The 18,899-nt window shown below is 40.9% G+C and overlaps 1 long non-coding RNA gene across 1 annotated transcript in view; it reads left to right on the top strand.

The window, feature by feature from the left end:
• Positions 1-6,905: 6,905 nt before the first annotated feature.
• LOC107697559 (uncharacterized) overlaps positions 6,906-18,899 on the top strand; it is a 19,849-nt gene continuing 7,855 nt past the window's right edge. Inside the window, exon 1 of the long non-coding RNA XR_001635215.1 lies at positions 6,906-6,942. This is a non-coding gene — a long non-coding RNA (uncharacterized LOC107697559). The remainder of the gene's footprint in view (positions 6,943-18,899) is intronic.

The raw sequence follows: 18,899 nt of genomic DNA, 5'->3' as shown, positions 1-18,899 counted from the left end.
TTATGATTCAGAACATCCAGACGCTGTCCATGTGGCATTTAGATGAATATGTGCTGTGTGCTTTCCTTTTAGTAACAAAATAAACACACAACTGAAAAAACAAAGCAAAAAATAGCCGTGAGAAAACAGCAGCTGAGAAAGCATATGATCATAGAGATGTGGGTGTCTGCACCAGCTCTGCACTCTAGTCATGTCACAGCATTTTATACAATAGATTGCTTTACAGTTTTAACTCATCAAGTATTAATACTTTTTTCAATTGGCCCTATGTTCTTTTTTTCAGATGCTGAGCACATAGTTGTCTTCCAACATGCAGTTTGGCAGCTGGCATGTACTAAAACACTTACATACACGTCTCAAAATCAACTCATTCACCATTAACAAAGCAAACATTCTCACCCATCAAGAGCATCGTATCATTCACAATACACTGAGCCAATTTCTTCTTCTGTACTGTAGCTACTAGTCTTTTCGCTGGAAAGAACTCCTCTTTGGCCTTTAATTAAAAAATGGATAGTGGAGATGCATGTTTCAGTGCAACAGTGCACTGAAAACATCTATGATAAAGCTTAGAACAGTCACATTGGTACATTACCATCTATTCAAGAAAGACCATCTTTGTAATGATTGCATTACTATACGTGCATAATCATGGCTGACAGAGGAAGTACAGACTGTAAGAGTCTTTAATTGGGCTGTACAAAAGATCTTTTTACCTACTCTTGAAAACTTCCTAATAAGTAAGAACTGTACAAAAGAAGCACATTTACTTTACTACAGTTTAATTTACTCTTATGGATTTTAGTATAAATTGAAAAGTTTTGAAAACATTGTGTAAATGTGTGTGTAAAATGGGCTGAATGATTCTTTGCTCATGCGTGGATTGTGGATTGCGTTATTAAATGTATTATTTTATAATGGCACATCAAGTGCACAAATATACAAAATGACATATTTCCACAACATTATCTTTTGCCAGAAGGCCAGAATCAGATGCATCAAACACATTTGAATTAAAGTTTAGTTATCAAATGCATGTCTCATTGACTGGTTCTTTGTCATTAGCACACAAGCACACCATTAAGGGCTTTATTTTGATGTTTACATCACTGACAATTTAATTGTTGTTGTTACGGGGCTGACAAGACTTGAGACGTCCGCGGATCCATGTGCAAGCTTTATTCTTAACAGAAGACAGAGACGAGACGGAAGTTCATGGACCGGATACGTAACAGAGCCCGCCCCCCCAAGGAGCGGCTTCCAGACACTCCAAACACTTTACGATTTTGGAGGGCGGTGGAGCGGAGGCGGAACAGGGGGAGGGATGGAGGGTCAGCTCCATGTGGAAGTGGAGAGACCAACCAGACAGTAGACCACCACGGTGGGGCAGAAGACCACCACAGCGGAGCAGACGGAACAGGAGACTCCCACGGTGAACCACCCCGATCAGGAGACCATGGCGGAGACTGTAACAACGAGAGAGCAGAGACGGACAACACAGACAGAACATTGGGGTTGACAGACAAGGCTGAGTGTTCAGAGGCAGCCTCCTTGGCTGGGTCAGGACAGGACAAACATTCACAGATGGCCTCTACAGCCGCGACAGGACAGGACGAGGATTGACAGACGGCCTCCTTAGCCGTGACAGAGCAGGCAGAGAGTTCACAGACGGCCTCCTTGGCCGGAACAAAGCAAGTAAAGAATTCACAAACGGCCTCCATAGCCATGACAGGACGAGCAGGGAGTTTACAAACGGCCTCTATAGCCATGACAGGATGAGCAGGGAGTTCACAAACTGCCTTTATAGCCGTGACAGGACAGACAACGAGTTCCCTGACGACCACCTTGGCCAGAACAGAACAGGCAGAGAGTTTACCGACGGCCTCCTTAGCTGTGACAGAACGAGCAGGGAGTTTGCAAACGGCCTCTATAGCCGTGACAGGATGAGCAGGGAGTTCGCAAACGGCCTCCGTAGCCGTGACAGGACGAGCAGGGAGTTCGCAAACTGCCTTTATAGCCGTGACAGGACAGACAACGAGATCCCTGACGACCTCCTTGGCCGGAATAGAACAGGCAGAGAGTTTACCGACGGCCTCCTTAGCCGTGACAGGACAGCATTTATGCATACCTGCAGCCATATCACCCTGCAGCCCAAGACTGGCCCCAGTATAGTGATGGAGACACTATACTGTCAAAGAGCACCGTCTTTCGGATGAGACATTAAACCGAGGTCCTGACTCTCTGTGGTCATTAAAAATCACATGGCACTTCTCATAAAGAGTAGGTGTGTAACCCCGGGGTCCTGGCCAAATTGCCGCCACTGGCCCTTGTCTATCATGGCCTCCTAATAATCGCCATCCACTTGATTGGCTCTATGACTCTCTCTCCTCTCCACCTGTAGCTGGTGTGTGGTGAGCGCACTGGCGCCGTTGTACTGTGGCTACCATCGCATCATCCAGGTGGATGCTGCACACTGGTGGTGGTTGAGGAGAGACCCCCCCTCATGACTGTAAAGCGCTTTGAGTGTACAAAAATACACAATAAAGTGCTATGTAAATGCATCATTCATTCATTCATCTGTGTTTATACAGCTGGAGCAAATGCAGCCACTATTGTCACTATTGTTAAGCCGGTCGGCGTGGTAGCCCAGGCACACATAGCCCATAGACCACTAGTGTTAGTGACATAGTCATTGGCCACTAGTGTAAATTAAGCTGGTCGGCGTGGTATACACATAGATAGTAATGCATGTGGTTCACATGGCTCTTTGGAGCAGCAGGAGTACATATGTCATGGCGATAGATCTGCTTTGTGGGGGGTGTCTTGTTCTATTCCTGTCTGTTCTGTGTAATGTGTGTGGATGTATGTATGTATGTGCACTGATGCAGCAGTTATATCCTTATACTCAGCAACATGCACATATTGGCATGTATTGTTCATTTCTGTGTGTCCTGCTTTGTGGGGGTGTTATTCATATTATATGTGCAGCAGCAGTAATTTCTTACATGCTCAGAGCAGCATGTTGTGGATGTATTGGCAGTAGCAAGTTTCGGTACTTGCTCTGCCGCAGCAGCGTAGCAGATCTATTCTGCAAAGACCAAATACATTAACACTGTCATGTATATTACCATGCAAATCACTCCGAGAGTTGTCATGACAGAACTAAATATCTTCTAATCTATACCTTTTGGCTTTAATAAAATTTCCCCAAGAAACAGGCAAGAATGAATAGGCTGTCCACCATGATTTCTGTTCTTTCCGACAAAAAAGCACTTGAACACGACAAACTCGTAATTATAACTTCAGAAGTGGGAAGTAGGAAGTTTCTGATAGCATGTGAAGGCAGTTAGGGACTAACAGGCACACACTAGGAAACTAGGTCAACATACAATGACAGGGAACAGGAACAGAACCGTGACACATGTATATGATGTATTGCACACAGATTTTTAAGCATTTGACAGAAAATTGACAGTACCAGTCTGATTCTCTGGCTTTACCCATGGGCAGAGAGAAAAAAATCAGATTGTCTATCACAAGTCTTTAGTGTTTCTTTTCAACCTGACATGGACTAATACTGCTGTGCAATTATTTTTCTTTATTTATTTATTTTATTAACATTGTTGGTAATCTAAAGCCCTTCTTATGTCCATTTCTGCATGAACAATCCAGCTATGTTTGTGTTCAGTATGTTTAATTAATTTTTGTCATAGCAGGATAATTAAGTAGAGTAGAATTAATTAAGAGTTACACTGAGGTAGAACACACTGTAAAAGTGTAAAACAGATAATGTGCTTAAATATTTCTGGCATACAGCCATTTCAATGGACCACTGTTTTGTTAAAGCTACATACCCTTTATTCTGACAAAGAGAACTCTGTCCCCATATGTCTTTGTAATGTTTTATTTATTTATTTATTCTTTTTTTATTAAATGTATAAGTAATACAAATGAATAGTGTGTGCGTGCGTGCGTGCATGCGTGTGTGTGTGTGTTTAAATGTTCTGCCCTTCCAAACGTAAAAGGTACTTATTATTTTACAGTCATAACTCATAATGTTACAGTCCTGCTGTTTGGGTCTATAAAACAACAGTTCTGCTTGTGTCTGAAACAAAACTATCGTAGTTAGCAACAAGTTGATGGTAGGACCTGCTGGTCATTACTGCCTGACGCACCTCTGGCAGTGCCAAATTACCAGCCGCAGGGTCATCAGCTGGGAGCCACCTTTCACTGATGTTTCGCCCCTTTAGTCCCAGAACACCTGCGGCTGGATTCGGAGATGGCAAAAGTACACACATCCTTCAAGTAGAAGTCGAGATACTCGTGTTTAAAAATACTCTGGTAAACATAGAAGTACTGACTACACTTTTTTACTCAAGTTAAAGTAAAAGAGTATGGGCTCTGACATGTACTTTAAAAAAAAGTACCCATTACTACTACCTGTTTTAGTGTCACGCTGGTAATGCTGAGTTCACACTGCACGATTTTAGCCCAATTTTTCACTCGCCGACAGGTTTTGCGAAATCGCCGACAAATGCCCGAAATCGGAGGCAAATCGGTGCTCGTTGACGCGAGTGACAATCACGCAGTGTGAATTATCAAAGACGCGATCTGAGGGAATCGCCGACACGTCGCCGACGCCCGTGAAATATTTGGCATGCTAAATATCTGGAGCTGTCGGCGATTCACAATCACGCTGTGTGAAATTAGTTCTGACTGAAAAACACATCGGCGATGACCTACAGCCAATGAGAGAGCACGATACAGGGCAGCGGGAAGTTCGGGGAGGAGTTATATGAAACGTAGTTTGCGGACCAGTATTGCCAAATCTGCGATTGACGCCGGTTGTTTTTTATGTCAGCAGGTTGAAGCGACCCCAATAACTGATACTTAGGCCCTGGAATGTGAATTGTACCAGGAGAACCCCGCCAAAAAAATGTGTATTTTACCCCCTGAACGTAATTTTTACTGGGGGACAGGCTCGCTCCCTGTGCGACTGGGTGAGAAGCGGCCAGCAGCTTGGCTTGTGACCTTGGCCCGTCGTGATGCGCTGTTGTCAGATTTCCAGAGCTGTAGGGCTCTAACCCTGCACCAGCTGTCGGCGATTCTTCCTATTGTAAAGTCATGCAGTGTGTAACCTCCTGTCATCGTTCCATCGTGCAGTGTGAACACAGAAGCAACTGAATGCTACCCCAGAAAGTCGTTCAGTGTGAAACCAACAGTGATGCGACGTCTTTGAAAATCGTGCAGTGTGAACTCGGCATAACTGGACCACATGTCATATTGACACATTAATACAAAATAAACTTACATTTAAAATTTTGTTAGCTAATGAATGTATCAAGGCTGAACAACCACCATGTAGAACAGAGCAGGACTGGGACAAAATTTCAGAACGGGAAATCTCACACTCATCCAGGCCATCCCATACACCCACAACAAATTCTGAAACTACGGACAACCCTATATATATATATATATATTTTTTTTTTTTGTATGGCCATCACATTTAAAAAAGGTTTCAAACCTTAGACTGGGCCCGTGCAAAATAATTAAAGGTTCTCTCTTGAATCACACCTACACTTCCATTTTTCTTTTCAGTCTCTTCATTTTCCATGATATCTTTCTGCATCTCACTTTGTGTGTGTTTACTTTTTTTTATTCATTTTCTTGTACCTGTCACTTTTCCCGACAGCCAACTACTGTTATGAACAGAACTGTCTCCACATTGTTGTCCTCGTTTGTAAGTCGCTTTGGATGAAAGCGTCTGCTAAAAGACTAAATGTAAATGTAAATTACTACTGCAACTTTACAGTAGATAATGATGTCCTTTAGCATACAGTATTTTGAGTGATTATAGTAATTTAGTTTAGTTTAGTTTACAGTATTATTTCATCCTCTGGCTGCTACTGCAGTTGCTAGCAGTTTAATGCTTAACTAAGTAAACAAATACAAAACTACAGTAAGTAGCCTGTTTACAGATCAAACTGACCTGCACTTGAAGTCCTGAACAGGTCAGTGGTTTTTCCTCTCTGATCCACTCCATTCTCAACATTTTGTAAACCAAACCTTTTCGAATTTGTCTCAATCTTCAAATTAAACTGGTTCTCAAAACCAAGAATGGAATGCAACAATCTGAGAGGTTCTTGAGTCCACAACTCTCTTTCAGACATCTATGGTCAAATTACTTGGTCTCTCTTCTTTCTAGTACTGCAGCTGGAGACTGGAGCTGTACTTGCATGACTAGAAATAGCTGAATATGGACAGCCCTTTTTGTAACACATAGACAATAAGAGACAAAAACTGAAGGACCAGGATTGAGAGCCACTGTGAGCCACTGTACCATGTGATGAAGTAATTACATGATAACCTGAAACTGTTCAGACTTGAGCATGCATAAGATGTTCAGTGAATGTGTCATGAGGCTCACACATGAGTCATTACTTCATGAGCATCTCGGTCTTTATAACCCAACAGTAAAAATAACCAATAAAAGCATTTAAATGAAACCTGAAAATGGAAAGCAAGAAATTGTAGCTACTATAGTGATGATTGACAGAATTATTCTCCAGTATCCTTTCAGGCAAGGTCTAACATCAAATCAAAGACTGAATCATGACAGCTCCACCCCTGTCACCCAAACCCTGTCCCAGCTGAGGAGCACGCACCTCTGCCCTACAGCTCTGGAAATCTGACAACAGCGCATCACGACGGGCCAAGGTCACAAGCCAAGCTGCTGGCCGCTTCTCACCCAGTCGCACAGGGAGTGAGCCTGTTGCTTTCATTCGGCCCAGCTGGCACTGTGGTGCTGTTTCTAACTTAACGCCTTGAGATGTGTTTGTGACTGCGAGAGGCCTGTGCTATCACTGCTGGAGTCTATCACTTGTCTGTTGCCAAAGGGGTCTCTACAGCCTTATGACGGTGATATGGCATGCAAGAAAGGTAAGCAGAATAAAAACCTGGTGCTACATTCATCCATCCATCCGTTCTCCATCGTGCTTGTCCTATGGAGCATCACAGGGATGTTGAGGCCTGCCTGCTGCTATATATGTTTTCGAATAAAATACTTCTATATTTGGGGTTATTTTCAAATGATTCACACTATTGTTGCTGCTGCTGTGGAGCTCTATGTATGGTTTTAGGCCTAGTGATTGCAAATGAATGAGCGTAAAACTGTTTTTTGTAAACTCTGACCACCACGTGGCGCTGTCACTAAACTGAAGAGGTATGCTGAGGGCAAAGTGAGAGTGCTGCTGTGATGATGCATTTTTGTAGGTAGCATCACCCTGGCTCCCTCGACAAAAACCCAAAAGGATTTCCCCATTGGCTTTTGGATTATTGCAAAAATACACTCTGTGACCAACAGAAGTTTACGATTCTCAGACGTTTTGTTCTATGTTTTGTTACTTTCATGCATTTTGAAGCCTAAATACAATTGCGAAAAGTCAAAAGCTAAGCGTAGGCTACAAATTAGCCACACCACAGTCACATGACTTCAGTGTCACCACCATTAAGCTGCTGACAACACTTTCAGTCTTTATTTCAAAACGTTTTCCCTGAAATTTTGAGTTAGAATAGTTTGCAAGAGCACAACTATAAGCACAGTGAGGCTGTGAAAGCAGCTCGTGAGTAAATGAGTTGACCTGTTCAGTGTGGTGACGTTTCATGTTGTAGTCCCTCTGTAGTCCCATTTAGATGTATTTTATATCGTGTGAAAAAAACTGAAAGTATCTTGAGTTAAACACAGATCTTATTTCAAGTATTTAACCAAAAAACGATTGATTTCAGTATGATGGAACTGGACGTGCTAAAAAGCTGACAAAAATCTGTCATTCCTGCAGCAGTCTATGACACCTACAATGTTTCATTTTAATTGGCAAAAGCTTTGCCAAGTTATAGCATAACTTCTTTGTGGAAGGAAAAATGGGGGAAAAGTTAAATGGCTGACCTGGACAAATAAAAATGTTTTCACCTTAGTTCTGATTGCAAACACTAAGGGTTACAAAGCTTAGCAACACTGCAGATTTGATAAGATACAGTAGTTTCTATAATACGTTTCAAAAGGTTTTCATCTTGCAGTTAAAATCACCTTAATTCAGAGTTTGTGTATTTAAGAACATGCATGAGTTACTGGAACACTGCTAAAGAAGCCAGATGTATTGAATTCTTGAATGGAGGCTGTCAGAAGTGTGATTTTTCTCCCTTTCTCTCTCTCTCTCTCTTTAATCTGGCTGCTGTCTTTGACGTCATACCTCCAGGTAGTTACTATAGTGAAAGAGTGCTCTTGTCCTGTTTTTGGTCATAAGTATTGCCATGATGTCATGTTCCTGTGGCTTTAGAGTTATTAGTCACATGACATTTACAGCACATATGACATTTGTGTTCAGAACTTAGTGTCCATGAGCAAAGATTTCAAAATTTTAAATTGCACATTTCCTGCAGTGTGCTAGTATAGGCTCCATCACCGTCGCTACATTAAGTGGTATGGAAGACGAATGGATGCATGGACTTTTCCTGCAGTCCTGCACCAGCTAAACAATTGCCATTAATATGAATGGGAAGGCTAACGGATAGCTTTCTCAAGTTATTATAGACCTCCTTGACTGTAACCACCTCTCAAAGGGCAGTGAGAGGACATCTTGGATTAGTTCATTAAATGTTAATGTTTTTACATGATTCAAAACAAATTGTACTGAGTATATCATTGCAAGTTTTGAAGGAGTTTTGCCCATTTTGATTGATTGCCTGTCGATATTTCCTATTTGCTGAATTTAGAAAAGGAAACTTAACAATTTCTTCTAGACTACAGATTACAGAAGTTGTATTCATTAAATGTAATTTTACATTACCTATCAAGTAAACATGCTTAGTGCCGTAATTATGGTGTTTCATTTCTGCACATATTTAGTAATTTCAGTCACAGAATTGTCTGTATAATCAACCCTTTATTTGGTTTTATCAGCATGCCTGATGTGCAAATCTGAGAGCAATAAACTATGAGTGTGCCTGTTATTAGCCGTGACCTTTCCAGGCTTCTCCGTGTATGGATTTGTCAGAGGAAGATGAGGGCTGGCAGAGAGCTGGAGATGCTGTAAACCATACCCACGATCCACTGAAATGGTGCTGGTGCCTCAGCCGGTGCGATCTGGGAGACTGTTGTGAACCGGCCTGCCTTTCCACTGACTTGACAACCAAAAAGTCATGCAAAAGGTTACATGATAGTACACATGACAACATAAGCATCACAGTGTTTGCATTTACATTTATGCATCTGGCAGATACTTTTATCCAAGGCAACTTGCACTGCATTCAGGGTACATGTTTTATCGACTCATGCTTTCCCTGGGAATCAAACTCATGCTCTACTGTTTGAGCTATAGGAAATTTGGTTACAGCATTTATTTACAGATTCTTTTGCAAGCTTTCTCATTTCTCTTCTATCTCCATATTTTCCTTCATAGGTCACTATTGAACTTTTGTTATGGGCATTTTAATGTTTCTAGTTGGAATTAAAGGATACTTCAACTAAAAAAATGAAAATTCTATCATCATATACTCACCCTCTTGTACTTCCAAACTCTATGTATCATTTTCTGTCTTCTGTGGAACTCAAAAAAAAAAAAGTCAGCTGGGTCCAAAAGTTTTAGGTCCCAAAAAGAGCATAAATGTAAGAAGGGAATTCACACCACTCCAGTGGTTTAATACAAATAGTCTGGTTTTGTGTGTTATGTCACTGTTATTGACATGTCACCATATTTGATATGTTGAGTTGACCAATGTTTTGATTTGATTAGAGAGTAAATAACAGCTTCATTTTAGGGTGATTTACATTCAGGCTAAGGCACGGCAGAGGAGTGGCTTATGAGAAAACTCACATCTTAACCAGAAAATTGGTCTCATTTCATCTGCTTGTTGATGAAAGCCATAATTACAGAATCAACGAACAGCTATATGGAGTTCAAGGTGATCAGCTAACCTTGTGATTTTATTTTTGAAATTTTATTGAATTTGTGGGGTATTGCTTGTACAGTAGAATACTGCCAAAAAGGTTTTATCACCAACAAATGACACAAATTATTTGAATAATTCCCAAAGTCACTGCATTAGGCCAATGAAGCATCAGGAAATATGATAAACAGTATGTCCAGTGAGCCTCGATATGGTGCATTAAAATACAAATATGTGAAAGGTTGAGGGATTGGTTGAAAAATAAGAAAATACAGAAAGGATAAAGCTGCTGCATGAATTCAAGTATGCCACTGTAGTTTTTTGGAAGAGTCTGTGTGCTTGGTTGAGACGGTTCAGAGGATACATTCTCATTTCACAGCTCCAGCAGAAGGAAATCTATGTGGGCTCCCTCCACCTGTCAGCAAGACGGATAGAGCACATTACTGCACATTTACTTTACAATGAGGCTCTATCAATTCTATAGGGCAATAGAGACATAAATGTCAAGAGGAGGCAGACAGTTTTTTTTGTTTTGTTTTTTTTTAGGTTTTCAAAAATGGTACTGTTTGACCGGTTCCTGTGTTTGTGAGTTTCTTACAGGGAGTCCTCTAAGGAAGTTCTTGGCTCTTTCTGATGAGACACACGTGTCATGGGTATAACAAATAAAAACATGAGTAACATCTACAATCCAACGCAGATTCACACCAACCATATGACCTAAGATAATTGCTGAATTCTGTCATCTTATACTCCAGTTGTTTGGAAAAGGTTTAGTTAAGGCAGTACATTCATGTTGCTGCTTTTCCGTCCAAGTGAATAGGGACAGATGCTGCTGAGCTCCCAAAATGACTAACAAAAATAGCACAATGAAAAATTGGTCCATAGCACATGTGCTTTATTCAACTTTATTCCCTGAAAAACATCCCCTCTGCCATCGCTACCAAATTTAACCAAATCTGTGATGTCTTGATGCACCATAGTTGAAAATGCATGAATGCATGATTTGAGAACTACATTTTCATTTATGTATACATTGTGTGTGTGTCTCTGGTATGTGGAACACAGCATCCTCTGGCTTGACATGACAGGAAGATGATATCATGACTTGAGCAGAGACGCGCAGCATTTCCATACCTTCCTTACAGGGCAGCTGTCAAATGCATCAAGTGTGGCATTAAAGACGTCTGTTAGCAGAGTGATTCTGAGACTGCTGACTGATGGGATATGAGCTCGCAGAGCAGCTTCCAAAAAAAAAAGCATGCGTACCGAAATCCCTGACACCTCAGCACTAATATGGCAAAAAAAAGACAGGATTGCATCAAACCACACATCTTGGGAAGAGTTCAGAAAAAAATTATGCTGCATTGAAGGTTCAAAGAAGCATGTAGCCTCCATTATCCATAATGGAAAACGTTTGGAACAACCAGGACTCTTCCTAGAGCTGGCCTCCTGGCCAAACTGAGCAATTGATGGAGAAGGTCTTTGGTTAGACTGGTGACGAAGAACCTGATGGTCATTCTAGTTTCATGATCATATGTGGAGATAGGAGAAACCTACAGAAGGACAATCATCGCTGAAACACTCCACCGATCTGTGGAAACCAGTTCTGCTCATGACCTGCAGAGTACCAGCCCAAAAGTAAAGTGTGCTGGTAGCAGCCTCATGCTGTGGGGCTGTTTTCAGCGGCAGGGACTGAGGGACTCGTCAGAGTAATAGAAAAGCTCAATGCACCAAAATATTGAGATCCTCAGAAATACAGAAATACAGAACCTCAGACTGAGCAGAAGGCTCGCCTTCCAACAGGACAGTGACCCTAAGCACACAGCAAGAGTGGCTTATAGACGACTCTGTGAATGTCCTTGAGTGGTTCAGCCAGAGCCTGGGATGGAACCCAATCAAATATTTCTGGAGAAACCTGAAAATGTGCATCTGCCCCCATCCAACCTGACAAAGCTTGAGAGGTGAACAGGTGAGGTGAAGAATGGCAGATAATTGCCAAATGATGATGAGCAAAGCTTGTCGCATCATACCCAAAAATACTTGAGGCTGTTAAGATGTTTCAGCTAAGTACTGAGTTAAGGGTTTGAATACTTATGCAATGTACTTATTTCAGTTTTTTTTTATATAAATTTACAAAGTTATGACAGTTCTGTTTTGCTTTGCCATTGTGATGTATGGAGTGTAGATTGATGTGGGAAAAAAAGTAATTTAAAGCAGTTTAACATAAGGTTGCAACATAACAAAATGTGAAAAAAATTAAGGGGTTTGAATACTTTCGCAAGGCACTGTATATATGTTGTTGACGTAAGTGGTTGCTAAATATAATACCACATAAAAATCATCGTACAGATATTATTAACATATAAAAATTTTGCTATGGGGATTTTATACGTTATATAAACTTGTATCTACCCAGAGAATGTATGCGTGTGAAAATTTAATATCACCTTATAGGTAACATATATCAATATCACTCCTGATACAGGGCAATATATGTCATATATTACATTTCTGAATGGGTTATTAATGCCATATTCATAAAACCTCTCATTATTTCCCAGTCCTTTTATATTTTTTGCAGTAATGTGCATGAAACTAACTAAAGCAAAGTTGTCAAGGCTTAACCAATGTATGTTAGTAACATCAAAAATATAAATGTATGCTACACTGGTAAATAAGATTTTGAATTTTAATTATTATTATTTTATAATATTTTTGATTTTGCATTATTATCTATTAATTAACATGTAGGGTTAGGGTTTGATTTAGTGTTTTATTGATTAACTGGTGTTGTTATCACACTAAACGCATGCAACACCTGTGACTACGGCACTTGAAAATAAAGTGCTCCATTTTTAACAGTTCAAATGTAATTACACATGCCAGACACATTTCTAGAATGCATGATCAAAACTGGACTTGTTTTGTGACTCCTTCCACGTTCACATGGGTAAAGAAAGTGCATCCATCAAATAGAGTTTAATCTCTGGAACAAAGATGAATCTTGTCGCTGTGAAGGAGATCTTTGACTCTTTGAGGCTGGGTTGGAAATGAGAGCGCGTTTCCTCGGCTGTGGAGCCATACCTCTCTCTTTGTGCTGCTGTTCCTGGACTCTCCAGGGAAGATGGATGTCTTTTCAACCCTTACATCTGACTTGTCAACATAAAATAGAATAGAAAGTGCTAGATTTAGAGGGTGAAATAAAGATGGAACAGATGTGTTTTTAGTCGTTTCTTGAAGATGGCTAAGGATTCAGCTGCTCGGATTGAGTTGGGCAGGTCATTCCACCAGGAGGGAACAGTTAATGTAAAAGTCCGTGAAAGTAATTATCCCTGACTTCGGTCAGTGAGTGGGGATAATGGGGTCGGAAGCGGGAGATTTCTCGCTGTTAACACTCAGGCATGGTTGTAAATGCATGCCTGATGCCCAGGTGTCAGTAGAGGATTGTCTGATAGCCGTGAGTGCGGAGGTCAGTGGCGCTAACATCAGATCTGCCTCCTGTATGAATAAAGCCATCGTGTTCTTTCTCAGTGAAAGTCAAATGGTGGATGACTTGATTGAAACTGGGTTGATAATCAACGACACTTTTGTGCCTATATTGCCTTTGTCAAGCCCGTCCAAGAAAGTTGTTTTATCGAACGTACTTCTGTTTGTTAAAAACGAAAAACTAGAGCAAATACTCCAGAGGTATGGGAAAATAGTGAGTCCTATTAAAATGATTCCACTCGGATGTAAAAATCCTGATATTAAACATGTAATGTCTTTTCGGCGTCAGGCTTTTATGATTTTGAATTCTCAGAGTGATCCGTTAAATCTGTCGGTGAAACTAAGCATTGATGGCCAAGATTACACTATTTTTTATTAATTCAGACTCGATGAGATGCTTTATGTTTTGATTTTGGACACGTTAGACAAACTTGCCCGAATCGAGACAGGCCGGCAGGCCTTCCTGCGGCTCCGGCTGCAGATGCGGAGAACAGCGAGAGTCGCCCCAGCCAGGTGAGGTGTTTTCGGCGCTGGGTGACTTGCCCGAGAGACCGGCACTGGTTGCCTCTAAAGATGGCCCGGTGGAGGCTGCTGAGGAGGCGGCCGGGCCGAGTCATATTCCCGCTGTACCGCAGGCAGAGACGAGCCCGGAACAGGTGTGCTTGCAGTCCGTGCCTGAGACCGATTCGTTTTGTTTTGGAAAACAAATGCAGCCTGACAAAACTGAGAGTAATGCAACTATTGATGACTCATTTATTCAGAGTCAAGATGACATTTCATCTCAAGAACTTGTGGATTTAAAGCTACAAATGGATGATTCCGACAAGGAATGTGAAGAAGACACAGAGATAATGGAAAAGGACGCGATGGATTCAGAGCCTGCCTCTGGAGGTACGACTAAACTTTATTCTGTTCAGCAGATTAATAACTTTCTTGATAATACAAAGGGGCTTTGCAAACCCAAAATGTAGTCATATTTTCCTGATTTAAAAATGTTTTTGCTGTCTGGTACAATGGCTATGACAAAAGCTTCCTTTGATGAGCTTGACAAACCCAAATGGTATCGTCTTAAAAAGCTTCTTAGTAATGTTAGAAGTTCCTTAAATGTAAGGTAAAAAAGGTAAAAAATTTGTATGGCTTGGTTACCTGAAAAATACTTTTGTGGATTGGTGTTATTGAGTGTCTATGTTATACTTATTTTCATGGCACCTTTGAGACTTAGTTCATTGAACATCAGTGGGTGCCGTGATGCTATGAAAAGGGCTAGTCGTTTTGATTTTATTATGATGAAGAGTGCCAGTGTGGTATTTTTACAGGAAACACATACAGATGTGAATAATCAGATAAAGTGGTTAAGTGAATGGAAGGGTCATGCGATCTTGAGTCATGGCTCTAGTGTCAGTGCAGGGGTGGCTATACTGCTGGCACCTGATTACAAAGAGCAACCTGTTAGTATTTTTGAACTAGTTTCTGGTCGATTGCTGAGAGTTGATGTAACTATTCATGGGATTGATTTTTCTTTTGTCAATATGTATGCATCCAATATTGGGTCAGAACATGTTATTTTCTTTGAAAATCTTAAAACTGAGAGAGGAAAATGCAGTATAAGTCCCTGAGCCAGTGGTGGGACATCGGCAAAATTCAAATCAAATTGTTTTGCCAGAGTTATTCTGCTTATATTAAAAGTTCCTTGGACAATAAGATGGCACAGTTTGAACAAGAGATACTTCAGCTTAATATTGAAGGGGACGTTGTTGATACCACTGAGTCTTTGGAACGCAACAAATTTCTTTTGTGGAATCTATTGGAGGAAAGAGCTCAGGAGATGCTTATTCATGCAAGATTTTTAACTTTTAATAATATGGATGGTCCTACGTCTTTTTTCTTTGACCTGGAGAAGAAGACTGTGGATAAGAAGATTTTAGGCTGTTTGAAACTTCCAGAGGGGAGGAGGATCACTGATGGTCATGGGATTATTTCTTATGCACTGTCCTTTTATGAGGATCTTTACAGAGCTGAACCTTGTGATGAGGAGATGGCTGATCTTCTCCTTCAGGATTTACCTCAGTTTTCAGAAGGGGAGAAATCTATGCTTGATAAACTATTGACTTTTGATGAACTATCTGTAGCTGTTCAAGAGATGTCTTCTGGCAAAGCGCCAAGATTGGATGGACTTAATGCAAAATTTTAAAGACATTTTTGGCCTGTCATCGAAAGGGATTTGTTTTCTGTTTTTATGGAGAGTTTTAAAAGAAGTACACTTCCAGTGAGTCTACGTAGAGCTGTGGTCACCCTATTGCCTAAAAAGGGTGATCTTGAAGACATCAGATGCTGGCGTCCAGTCTCTTTACTCGGAGTTGACTATAAGATACTTTCAAAGTCTTTAACTAACAGAATTAAACTCTACATTTCCTCAGTGATTCATGCAGATCGGTCATACTGCATTCCAGGAAGGCCCATTTTTGATAATATTTTTTTTGATTTGGGACTTGATTTCTTTTGCTAAGGTACACAATCTTAACATTGGTTTTGTCTCTTTGGACCAGGAGAAAGCCTTTGATTGGGTGGATCATGGATTCCTGTTTAAGTGCCTTGAGGCTTTTGGTTTCAGTCCATTTATTATTGCCTTTATAAGACTCTTGTATACTGACACATATAGCATGCTCAAAATTAATGGTACCCTTACAAGACCTTTCAGAGTAAGCATGAGGCATAAGGCAGGGGTGTGGTCTCTCAGGAATCTTATATGTCATTGCTATTGAACCTTTATTGGTCTCAGTAAGAAACAAGCTGGGTGGCATATCAACACTGTGTCCGTCTACCTCAGATCTGATAACTGCTAGACTTAGTGCCTATGCTGATGATGTTACTGTTATCATTAGATCTGCTCAGGATGTTATGGATTTGGGAGTATCTCTGGAGGTTTATCAGAAAGCCTCCTCCTCTCGAATCAATTGGCAAAATTGTGCATCCTTTTTAATGGGTAAATGGGAGAATGGGGGCCCTCCAGTACTTCCTCAGAACTGTTCTTGGAGTCTGGAAGGGTTTAAAGTGCTGGGAGTTTTCCTTGGGATGTTCAGAAGAACTGGGATGGTATTTTTTTAAAACGTTTCTGGACGTTTACAACGATGGAAATGGTCTCAATTGTCATATAGGGGAAGAGTGCTCATTAATAACAACTTGGTAGCTTCCATGATGTGGCATCACTTAAATGTGCTTGACCCACCAAAAGGTTTGTTGCAACGTCTGCAGAAGATTTTTTTTGTTGATTTTTTCTGTTGATTTTTTCTGGGATGGCTACCACTGGCTTCCCCCTGCTGTCCTTTATTTACCAGTGAATGAAGGGGGCCAAGGGTTGACTGATTTGGCAGCCAAGGTTAAAGCTATGAGGTTAAAGACAGTCCAAAACCTACTCTACCCTGTGGATTTTAGGCCATGGGTGTCGTTTGGTCTGGCTTTGCTCAGAACTTTTGGTGGCTTCTGTCTTGATAGGCCACATCGTACACACAGTTTATATCTGAACTATAAACTTTTATCCCAGTACTTCTGTGATTTGAATGTTTGTAACAGAAATAATGATACTGTGTGTCTGAAAAGTGTCTGTTTAATTCATGACAGACAGCTGCTCTCTTGAGGTCAGCGGCAGCGCGAACGCAGATTCAAATGTTCAAATCACACTGATGTGATCGTATGCTGCACGGACGAACCAAGTTATCACTACATTGATTGCACACGTCAAAGGTTGAGGAAACTGTAATTTAGGAATAGAATCATGTTGGTGTTTGAATCATGTTCACAATCTTTAACGATCTATTAAATTAAAATGATTTGTCGTGTTGGTGGTGACACCTCTCTTGCAACATGTTGGCAGGGGGCGGTGGATATTTGTGGCGGTCGATGTGGATATTGTGGATGAGTTCTTCTGTGTCATCACGTTCTATTAGTTCTACAGCTTCAGTTTCTGAACTTTCACGCTTAGTAACACATACAGCTGTTCCCTCACCACAGTGCAACACCCCTTTCAAACAGTATTGCGTTCCGAACGTTGTTTAAGCGACATACACCGGTATTGCGGTATTTTCAAAATTCATATCATAACAAAAATAAAAACCGGTATTCGGTATGAACCGGTATACCGCCCAGCACTAATTTTGAGCATATCAAAGACAGAGGTGATACAAAATGGAGAGGATTTTTAACAGTTCCTGCTGATGTTTCTCCTTCTTGGAGATTTGCAGTGGAGGCTACTACATTGTGCATTGCCCACTAATTCTCACATTTGTAAATTTAACATGAATGTTTCGTCCTCTTGTATTTTCTGTTCTTTACCAGAATCTATTTTTCATGTTTTCACTGAGTGTTTTAGATTGGCTCCATTATTTACATTGATAGAAGTTTTACTTGGGAACTTGGGTTTTGTTTTTAACAAGACACTTTTTATCTATGGATGTAAGTATTCAAGAGCGCACAGACAGCAGTGTACTGTAGCAAACCTCATAATCAGACAAGCCAAATTAGCCATTTGGAAGTCATCTAGACTGGCTGCTGAAGGGCGAAATATAAATATTCTTCAGCTTTTTATTGCTTTGGTGGAATCCAGAATAAGAGTGGAACATAGATACTTTCAAACGACAAATAACTTGCTTGAGTTTGAGTTCAAATCGTGTGCAAATGGTTCTTTACTGTCACTTTGTGAGGATGGGGAAATCATGTTTTATTGCTGATATATTATGGTTGTCATTTTGATTAGGACTGTTTATTATTATTATAGTGTTTGTTTTGTTGTTGTTATTTTGTTTTGTTTTGTTTTTATATATGCCTCCTGAACACATTGCAATGTGATATATATATTACTGAATTATCTCTTTCATTGACTGGTTTGTTTTTAATCAAATGCATACATTTTGTTTTTCAAATGCATTTAAAAAAATCAACCTCAGTTATGCTTCTAAGGTTTTCAGGCCCTATTACATTCCTGCCTGTCCTTGCTTGTCTGGCTGCTGGATTCCCCCCCCAATCCCACCCTCCCAAAAAAAGCGAAATCAAAGGAGGGATTTAGTACATTCTTTGAGCGGGAGCGCGCTCGCTCTACCCCCTCCAAGGTGCAGAGAGCGATAAAGAGCAGACAGACAGCACGGTGGGGATGGCGTGGGTTTGCGTGGCTCTGAGCCGCGCGGCTGAACACTGCCGCCTGATGGACACTGAGCGCATCTTCACTGAGAATACTGAGCTGTCAGCAGCTCACTGTCTGCAGGACTCAGGAGGAGCGCAGGCGCGTGTGTTTGACTGCGAGAAATGATGATGTTGTGATGCAGTGCGTGCTGTGGAGTCTCTGAGAGTGACTGGGGGTCGTGCATCTGTCAGACTGCGCACATGTATCCGCCACAGAAAGTGCTTTTGTGTGTGTGTGTGTGTGTGTGTGTGTGTGTGTGTGTGTGTGTGTGTGTGTGTGTGTGTGTGTGTAT

Source organism: Sinocyclocheilus anshuiensis, unplaced genomic scaffold (genome assembly GCF_001515605.1).
Source record: "Sinocyclocheilus anshuiensis isolate Anshui unplaced genomic scaffold, SAMN03320099.WGS_v1.1 scaffold1320, whole genome shotgun sequence".
NCBI classification, from domain to species: Eukaryota; Metazoa; Chordata; class Actinopteri; order Cypriniformes; family Cyprinidae; genus Sinocyclocheilus; species Sinocyclocheilus anshuiensis.
Note: the sequence above shows the minus strand (reverse complement) of the source record. Positions and strands in the feature narration are given on the sequence as shown.